The sequence below is a fragment of the Coregonus clupeaformis genome, unplaced genomic scaffold (genome assembly GCF_020615455.1).
Source record: "Coregonus clupeaformis isolate EN_2021a unplaced genomic scaffold, ASM2061545v1 scaf1928, whole genome shotgun sequence".
NCBI lineage: Eukaryota > Metazoa > Chordata > Actinopteri > Salmoniformes > Salmonidae > Coregonus > Coregonus clupeaformis.
The window spans coordinates 87,973-97,778 of record NW_025535382.1 but is presented as its reverse complement, the minus strand read 5'-3'; positions in this window follow the sequence as shown (position 1 = coordinate 97,778).

Genomic DNA, 9,806 nt, shown 5'->3' with positions numbered 1-9,806 from the left:
ATGTCCCATGTCTCGAACATATTTAGACAGTGCAGCAACACAAGGCCATGTCCCATGTCTCTAACATATTTTTAATTAATTAAAATTAGGCTATTTGTTGTCTTTCAATCTGTTATTTTGTAAACGTGATAAAGGATCATTGTTGCATCCTAAGAATCTGGGTTATTTTACTGAAGACTCCGAAGCGTACTTATAATAAACTGAACAGATTTATTTCATGTTCTCCTTAACACATTCCAGTGGACCACTCTCTACAGCGTCTTCAGCCCAACTCCCCAATACATCATTGAACTTTTACCGCCCTTGCATCTCGCAATCCAATCACTTCAATGCAAGAATGGAAAACCCAATGTCATTTGTTAATTCACATACACTCCTGCATACAAATCCCATTGGCTATTTGCAACCATTTTAAATCTGTGACACTCTGGCTCCAGGACTTTTGTATTTGAGCCAGGGTGTATTGTGTTTTGTTGGTTTTGGGTGATTTTCTATGTTTGCATTTCTGTCACGTTTATTTCTAGGTTTGGTCATTGACTCCCAATCGGAGGTAACTTAGTGTCAGCTGTCGGCTCGTTATCTCTGATTGGGAGCCATATTTATACTGTGTGTTTTCTCTTGGGTGTTGTGGGTTTTTGTTCCAAGTTCTGTCAGTGTTGCAGAGGACTTCACGTATTGGTCTTGTTTTGTTGTTTTGTTCCAGACTTTGAAATAATAAAGTCATGTTCACTCAACGCGCTGCGCTTTGGTCTGCTCCTTTTGAAGACGGTCGTGACAGAAAAACCCACCTTGAAAGGACCAAGCAGCGTGTCAAGCGGCAACAGGACCCAGCTCCAAAGGCTTCCTGGACATGGGAGGAGATTTTGGACGGAAAGGGGTCCTGGACTTGGGAGGAGATCCTGGATGGGATGGATCGCCGTCCATGGAGCGAAACGGTGGAGAGGCGACGGCGAGAGGAGCAACTGGCGTCAGCAGGGCCATCGTCGGAAGGACGAGAGGCAACCCCAAAAAGTTTTTGGGGGGGCACATGGCTTGGCGGCTGGGCAGCAGGAGGCTGCCACAGGGCTGACGGAGGCAGAGAAGGGGCGAATTCAAGAGGCCACCAGGTTACGGGGGCTACTGGTTAAAGGAGGGAAAGGGAGATGTAGAGGCACGGCGTGAGAGACTGAGGTGTGTATCCAGTCCTGTCCGGCCCGTTCCAGTTCCCGGGGGTAGAGCCAGTGGTGTGTGTCTCCAGCCCGGTCCGACCTGTTCCTGCCTCTCGCACCAAGCCTACGGTGCGCGTCGCCAGCCCGACCCGGCCTGTTCCTGCCACTGCACCAAAACCTACGGTGCGCGTCGCCAGCCCGGTCCGGCCTGTTGCTGCTCCCCGCACTAGCCCTGAGATGCGTGTCCTCAGCCCGGGACCACCAGTTCCGGCACCACGCACTAGGCCTTATGTGCGTCCCCAGGGTCCAGCATGCCCTGTTGCTTCTCTCCGCACTAGGCCTCATGTCGTCCCCAGGGTCCAGCATGCCCTGTTGCTTCTCCCCGCACTAGCCCTGAGATGCGTGTCCTCAGCCCGGTACCTCCAGTTCCGGCACCACGCACCAGGCCTACGGTGAGCCTCAGACGGCCAGAGTCTGCCGTCTGCCCAACGGGGCCTGAACTGCCCGTCTGCCCAAAGGCGCTTAAGCCGCCCGTCTGCCATGAGCCGTCAGAGCCGTCCGCCAGACCGGAGCCGCTAGAGCCTTCCGCCAGACAGGATCAGCCAGAGCCTTCTGCCAGACAGGATCAGCCAGAGCCTTCTGCCAGACAGGATCAGCCAGAGCCTTCCGCCAGACAGGATCAGCCAGAGCCTTCCGCCAGCCATGAGCAGCCAGATCCGTCGGCCAGCCATGAGCAGCCAGATCCGTCGGCCAGCCATGAGCAGCCAGATCCGTCAGCCAGCCATGAGCAGCCAGATCCGTCAGCCAGCCATGAGCAGCCAGAGCCTTCCGCCAGACAGGATCAGCCAGAGCCTTCCGCCAGCCATGAGCAGCCAGATCCGTCGGCCAGCCATGGCAGCCAGATCCGTCGGCCAGCCATGAGCAGCCAGATCCGTCAGCCAGCCGCGAGCAGCCAGATCCGTCAGCCAGCCATGAGCAGCCAGATCCTTCAGCCAGCCATGAGCCGTCCAGCCAGGATCAGCCAGAGCCGTCCAGCCAGGATCCGCCAGAGCCAGCCAGCCAGGATCCGCCATTGAGTCCGGTGCTGTCCCTTAGCCCGGTGCTGCCCCTTAGTCCGGTGCTGCCCCTTAGTCCGGTGCTGCCCTTTAGTCCGGTGCCGCCCCTTAATCCAGTGGGGTTTAGTTGGGGGGTGGTCATGTGGAGGAGGCTACGGAGGCGGGTAGTGACTAAGGTGGGGTGGGGACCACGACCAGGGCCAGAACCGCCACCGTGGACAGACGCCCACCCAGACCCTCCCCTAGACTGTATGCTGGTGCGCCCGGAGTTCGCACCTTTAGGGGGGGGTACTGTGACACTCTGGCTCCAGGACTTTTGTATTTGAGCCAGGGTGTATTGTGTTTTGTTGGGTTTTGGGTGATTTTCTATGTTTGCATTTCTGTCACGTTTATTTCTAGGTTTGGTCATTGACTCCCAATCGGAGGTAACGAGTGTCAGCTGTCGGCTCGTTATCTCTGATTGGGAGCCATATTTATACTGTGTGTTTTCTCTTGGGTGTTGTGGGTTTTTGTTCCAAGTTCTGTCAGTGTTGCAGAGGACTTCACGTATTGGTCTTGTTTTGTTGTTTTGTTCCAGACTTTGAAATAATAAAGTCATGTTCACTCAACGCGCTGCGCTTTGGTCTGCTCCTTTTGAAGACGGTCGTGACAAAATCTAAACTCATTAACACATAATACATTTCTCAATACACCACACTCCTCCCAGGAAATGTTCACTTCCTCTGAAAACATCCTCGACGAACATCATGAGTTTTCCAAAACAGTTTATCACTTCTCAACTCATATACAACCTGTTTACAGATCCAATCGGTCCGGAGGCCTTCTGACCCTTTTTGGCCTCTCATGACGCTCTGGACCCTCAGGCTCACGGCCTGGAACCATCTGTGTGTCTGTATTGGTGCCCGTCCCAGTCGTAGTGTCCAAGTCCCAATCAGAGATGTTCCACTCTGACACATTCAGCTCTTCTCTTTCATTGGGTTGCATCATCATTTGATCCACATGCTTCTTACACAGTTTTTCCATCAGTCTGCACTAAGTAGGTTACAGGACCAAGTAGGCTTTTCACAACCCCGGGTCTCCATTTCTCTCTCTCTCTCCTCCCCGGTAATCTGGGGACAAGCATTGTTTGTTCCGACTGTAAAAAACAAAGACTCTTGCCCAACCCCCTTGTCCTGTATCTTAGACTGCATGTCAGCTGAAAGGCTGGGTTTAACCAGTGATAACCTTGTATGTCTGAGTCTAACCTGGGCCATCTCCTTACCATGTCTTCTATGTCTGAGTCTAACCTGGGCCATCTCCTTACCATGTCTTCTATGTCTGAGTCTAACCTGGGCCATCTCCTTACCATGTCTTCTATGTCTGAGTCTAACCTGGGCCATCTCCTTACCATGTCTTCTATGTCTGAGTCTAACCTGGGCCATCTCCTTACCATGTCTTCTATGTCTGAGTCTAACCTGGGCCATCTCCTTACCATGTCTTCTATGTCTGAGTCTAACCTGGGCCATCTCCTTACCATGTCTTCTATGTCTATCTAACCTGGGCCATCTCCCTTACCATGTCTTCTATGTCTGAGTCTAACCTGGGCCACTAAAAGTGTATCCTTGCCAGAGCTTCCATTTTGAACGATGCTCCAGTGGTTTCCATGTAGCTCCTTCAGTAGGTTCCTCTGTAGAGTAGCCGGCTCCACCGCTCTCATACCCCATAACACACAGTCACTGTCTACAGTGAGCTCATCCCTTCTCACCCAATCAGGCTTTAGTTCAGGATCAGTAACGTGGTTAGGTCACCCTGTAAGTGGGAAGTGCTTCACTTTAGCCAAACCCTTGTCCTTGGTAGTTTCCCTGGCTGTGTCCTTAGCTACAATGGGAAGTACATCTACAAATGCCACTGGATAGTTTGGATTGCTCTGAAAGGGGAAGTACATCTACAAATGCCACTGGATAGTTTGGATTGCTCTGAAAGGGGAAGTACATCTACAAATGCCACTGGATAGTTTGGATTGCTCTGAAAGGGGAAGTACATCTACAAATGACACTGGATAGTTTGGATTGCTCTGAAATGGGAAGTACATCTACAAATGCCACTGGATAGTTTGGATTGCTCTGAAATGGGAAGTACATCTACAAATGACACTGGATAGTTTGGATTGCTCTGAAATGGGAAGTACATCTACAAATGACACTAGATAGTTTGGATTGCTCTGAAATGGGAAGTACATCTACAAATGCCACTGGATAGTTTGGATTGCTCTGAAATGGGAAGTACATCTACAAATGACACTAGATAGTTTGGATTGCTCTGAAATGGGAAGTACATCTACAAATGCCACTGGATAGTTTGGATTGCTCTGAAATGGGAAGTACATCTACTAATGACACTGGATAGTTTGGATTGCTCTCACTACCGTGGGGCATTGTATGTGAGATGACAGCACCCCCCCCATATGGTGAGGCATCACAAGCCAATATTACTGGCATGTGAGGGTCGTAGTGCACTAACACTGAGGAGGAAGACAGCTGCGTCTTCGTTGTTTCAAATGCCTGCTGACATTGTTCTGACCCCACCCAAGGTCTATCTCTCTGGAAGAGCTCTGTCACAGGTTTGATGAGAGTAGAGAGATTCTCCATAAACTTCCCGTTTTACTCTTAACCCAGGCTCTTGCAGTCTCTGTAACACTGCTGCTTCTACGTTCTGGAAGTGGTCCTCTGCCGATTTCCCTGTGATAAGAATGTGATCCAGAAAGCCCCCAACCCCAGGTCAACCCTGTAAGACCTGGTCCATAATACGTTGGAATATAGCTGGAGCGCTTGATACTCCATAAGGCAGTCTATTCATCTGGTAGAAACCCTTGTTTATAGTCAGGAAATGCTTTGACTCTTGATCTACCTCCACTTGCTGGTAGTTCCTGTGTAAGGTCTAACTCTGTGAACTGTTTACCTCCGGCTAGAGTAGCAAACAAGTCCTGGGTCTTTGGTAAGGGGTACTGGTCCACATCCACCCATGCATTTACAGTCACCTTGTAATCATGACATATTCTGACACCCCCGTTTTGTCTTTGGAAGGCAAACTATAGGTGCTGCCCATTCACTATATTCTAATGGTGTGATCCCTCCTTGTTTTTCTATCTCTGTAAGCTGTTTGTCTACTGCCTCTCTGAGTGCATAAGGTCTAACCTTATAACACATTGGAACGGCTTTCTCTGACACTTGAATGTTGGCTTTAACTCCCTTTACCACACCCATTTCACCACTAAACACCTTTAACTCCCTTTACCACACCCATTTCACCACTAAACACCTTTAACTCCCTTTACCACACCCATTTCACCACTAAACACCTTTAACTCCCTTTACCCCACCCATTTCACCACTAAACACCTTTAACTCCCTTTACCACACCCATTTCACCACTAAACACCTTTAACTCCCTTTACCACACCCATTTCACCACTAAACACCTTTAACTCCCCTTTACCACACCCATTTCACCACTAAACACCTTTAACTCCCTTTACCACACCCATTTAACCACTAAACACCTTTAACTCCCTTTACCATACCCATTTCACCACTAAACACCTTTAACTCCCTTTACCACACCCATTTCACCACTAAACACCTTTAACTCCCTTTACCCCACCCATTCCACCACTAAACACCTTTAACTCCCTTTACCACACCCATTTCACCACTAAACACCTTTAACTCCCTTTACCCCACCCATTCCACCACTAAACACCTCAGCATATTTATCGCACAGCTGTGCAACTGGGTCTGACACATGGTTCACTCTTGACCAATCTGATTTTAGGTGCTGAATCCAGTTTCTCCCCCATTATCGTAGGACCCCTTCCCTTTTGACACTAATAGGGGTAGAGGTAACACCTGAGCACCACTTTTCACTTTAACCTCCAGCTTTCCCAATAACTGAATAGGCTGAGCTGAGTAAGTTCTCAAAACAACATCACACGGTTGCAGTTTATGCTTCTTAAATATGCTGTTGTACAGCTTCGCTGAGATAAAACATGATGTGATACTCTCAACTTCTCTTTTACCAGAACCGAGAAGTTTCCGAGAGGAGACTGTTGGGAAGAACTATAGGAGAACAGGTTAATTGTAATGGCTGGAATGGAATAAATAAATTATGCGTTAAATACTATTCCATTATTCCATTCCACTTCTCTTTTACCAGAACCGATAAGTTTCCGAGAGGAGACTGTTGGGAAGAACTATAGGAGAACAGGTTAATTGTAATGGCTGGAATGGAATAAATAAATTATGCGTTAAATACCATTCCATTATTCCATTCCAGTCTTCCCCCTGTCTCCATCCCTCTCTCTCCTCCTCCTCCCCCTGTCTCCACCCCTCTCTCCTCCTCCCTCCCCGTCTCCACCCCTCTCTATCCTCCTCCTCCCCCTGTCTCCACCCCTCTCTCTCCTCCTCCTCCCCCCTGTCTACACCCCCTCTCTCTCCTCCTCCTCCCCCTGTCTCCACCCCTCTCTCTCTCCTCCCCCTGTCTCCATCCCTCTTTCTCCTCCTCCTCCCCCTGTCTCCACCCCCTCTCTCTCCTCCTCCTCCCCCTGTCTCCATCCCTCTCTCTCCTCCTCCTCCCCCTGTCTCCACCCCTCTCTCTCCTCCTCCTCCCCTGTCTCCATCCCTCTCTCTCCTCCTCCTCCCCCTGTCTCCACCCCTCTCTCTCCTCCTCCTCCCCCTGTCTCCATCCCTCTCTCTCCTCCTCCTCCCCCTGTCTCCATCCCTCTCTCTCCCCCTCCTCCCCCTGTCTCCACCCCTCTCTCTCCTCCTCCTCCCCCCTGTGAACATCTCTTTTTCATTTGTTGGAATGTCTCTGGACAATCCATGTTCTTACACCAGCATGTAGATACTTGATGTCCCACCTTGCCACATGTGACTTGATTTCCCTGTCTCTGATTTTCAGTTGAAACTCTGTGCACTTTTCCTTTTTTGTGATCAACTTTTTATTTATTTTAAAGGAACACAGACAAGAACAAATAGCAGCAGGAATGGTTATACAGCTAGAAACACAATACTGTTAAAATATATATCAGAACAAATAGCAGCAGGAATGGTTATACAGCTAGAGACACAATACTGTTAAAATATATATCAGAACAAATAGCAGCAGGAATGGTTATACAGCTAGAAACACAATACTGTTAAAATATATATCAGTATATTATGGAAACTAGTTATTGCAGATAAATACAATTATAATAAACCACATATACAATCACCCACCTCAGCTGCATCAGCCCACCCTCCAACCCCTCCTGGGACCACCCCCAACACACCCTCCAACCCCTCCTGGGACCACACCAACCCACCCTCCAACCCCTCCTGGGACCACCCCAACCCACCCTCCAACCCCTCCTGGGACCACCCCAACCCACCCTCCAACCCCTCCTGGGACCACCCCAACCCACCCTCCAACCCCTCCTGGGACCACCCCCAACCCACCCTCCAACCCCTCCTGGGACCACGCCAACCCACCCTCCAACCCCTCCTGGGACCACCCCAACACACCCAACCTGATCTCCATTAAATTAAATACTAAATCAAGGTACACATTTGCACAAAAATGATAATTAACGGTCAATCTGTTGGGTAAAACCCACTACAGGAGTTATTTTATGGTTTCAGCTGCAATTGTTGTTTGGCTAGCCCCAAGGATCCTAGCAGTGGATAGTTCTAAATAAATGATATCTATAAAAGTGCTGATCCAATGAGGTGTGGTGGTTGCCATCTTAGTTCCAACATCTTTTTAGCTGCTGTCCAACCTGACAACATTATACGTCTTTGCTGTAATGACAGTGGTGAATTATCATTCAGTAATAACAGTTTGGGGGAACAAGGTATGAGGATACCTCTTTCTAAAACATGTCCCCTGGTCACTCCCAGTACATATGATTAAAGGAGCCCAAGGCACCTTGATTACATAGATCACACAGAGGAGCGGTTGTGATTTCTATTAAATGATGTTTTCTAGGTGGAAGGTTTACCCTGTGTATGAGATTACAATGTATCAGCTGATGATTAGGATTGTTAGATGAACCCACTAAGTTCCTGATGAACTCAACCGGTGAGCCTCTTTAGCAGCTAGTTCCATGGACACACTGATTTCAATGTCCTTTGCCAAGGTCAGATGACTTTCAGTCAACAGTCTCTTTTGTGTAGCTTCACTCCGTAGCCCACATACTAGTCTGTCTCTAATGATGTCATTTAGAACAGCATTAAACTCAGTGTTCTGATAGTTTCTTTAATGCAGCAGCAAACATTGTTACTGATTCTCCCTCTTCCTGATGTCTCCTGTGGAACCTGAACCTTTCAGCATGAATTAGTGGTTCTGGTGAAAAATGTCCTTTAAGTATCTCCACAATATCCCCATACGTCTTATTACCTGTTCTGACTGGCTGTAGCAGGCTGCCTAGTAAATTAAATGTCTTTGGCCCCATTACACTAAAACATGTAGGCACAATGTTGTCCTCATCCATGTCATTTACAAGAACAAAATATTCAAATCGTTCTGTATATGAGCTCCACTGATCAATACTTTCATCAAACTGTCCAATGTTTCCAACATTTCCAATAATTTTTCGTATCTCAATAAGCTCCTGATTGTCACTCACTTCAATATTGTCCTCAACCAAAGCAATATTTTCCTCAGTCACGTGATCTTCATTCACTTCACTCACTGAAGTTTCCACCTAAATTCGCTCATTTAGCAGTTTTAATTAAAAGGTTTGTCTTCACAGTTGAATAAATGTCCTTTCCTTTAATCACTGTATATTCCTCCCTTTTCATCACGTTGTTTTCCAGCTCCGATGTCCGTCTCCAGTCCTTTTCTGCCGTCCATGACGATGTTAACCTCAGTGGAGGAAAAAGTACCCAAATGTCAAACTTGATTAAAAGTAAAGATACCTTAATAGAAAATGACTCAACTAAAAGTGAAATTCACCCAGTAAAATACTACTTGAGTAAAAGTTCAAAAGTAGTTGGTTTTAAATATACTTAATTATCAAAAGTAAATGTAATTGCTAAAATATGCTTAAGTATCAAAGGTAAAATACAAGTACAAATCATTTCAAATTCCTTACATAAAGCAAACCAGACGATTTTCTTGTTTTTAAAATGTACGTTCAGCCAGAGGCAAACTCCAACACTCAGACAATTTACAAACAAAGCATTTGTGTTTAGTGAGTCTGCCAGATCAGAGGCAGTAGGGATGTTCTCTTGATAAGTGTGTGAATTGGACCATTTCCTGTCCTGCTAAGCATTCAAAATGTAACGAGTACTTTTGGGTGTCAGGGAAAATGTATGGAGTAAAAAGTACATTATTTTCTTTAGGAATGTAGTGAAGTAAAAGTAGTCAAAAATATAAATAGTAAAGTCAAGTACAGATACCCCCAAAAACTACTTAAGTAGTACTTTAAAGTATTTTTACTTAAGTACTTTAAACCACTGGTTAACTCTCTTTCTTAGCTAGCTGGACTATGCACTTGCCTCTGCTAGCAATACACTGTGCTAACATTAGACTAGACTGTACCACAGAAAATAACAGTTTTAAACAGTTGTAAAAACCCACTTCT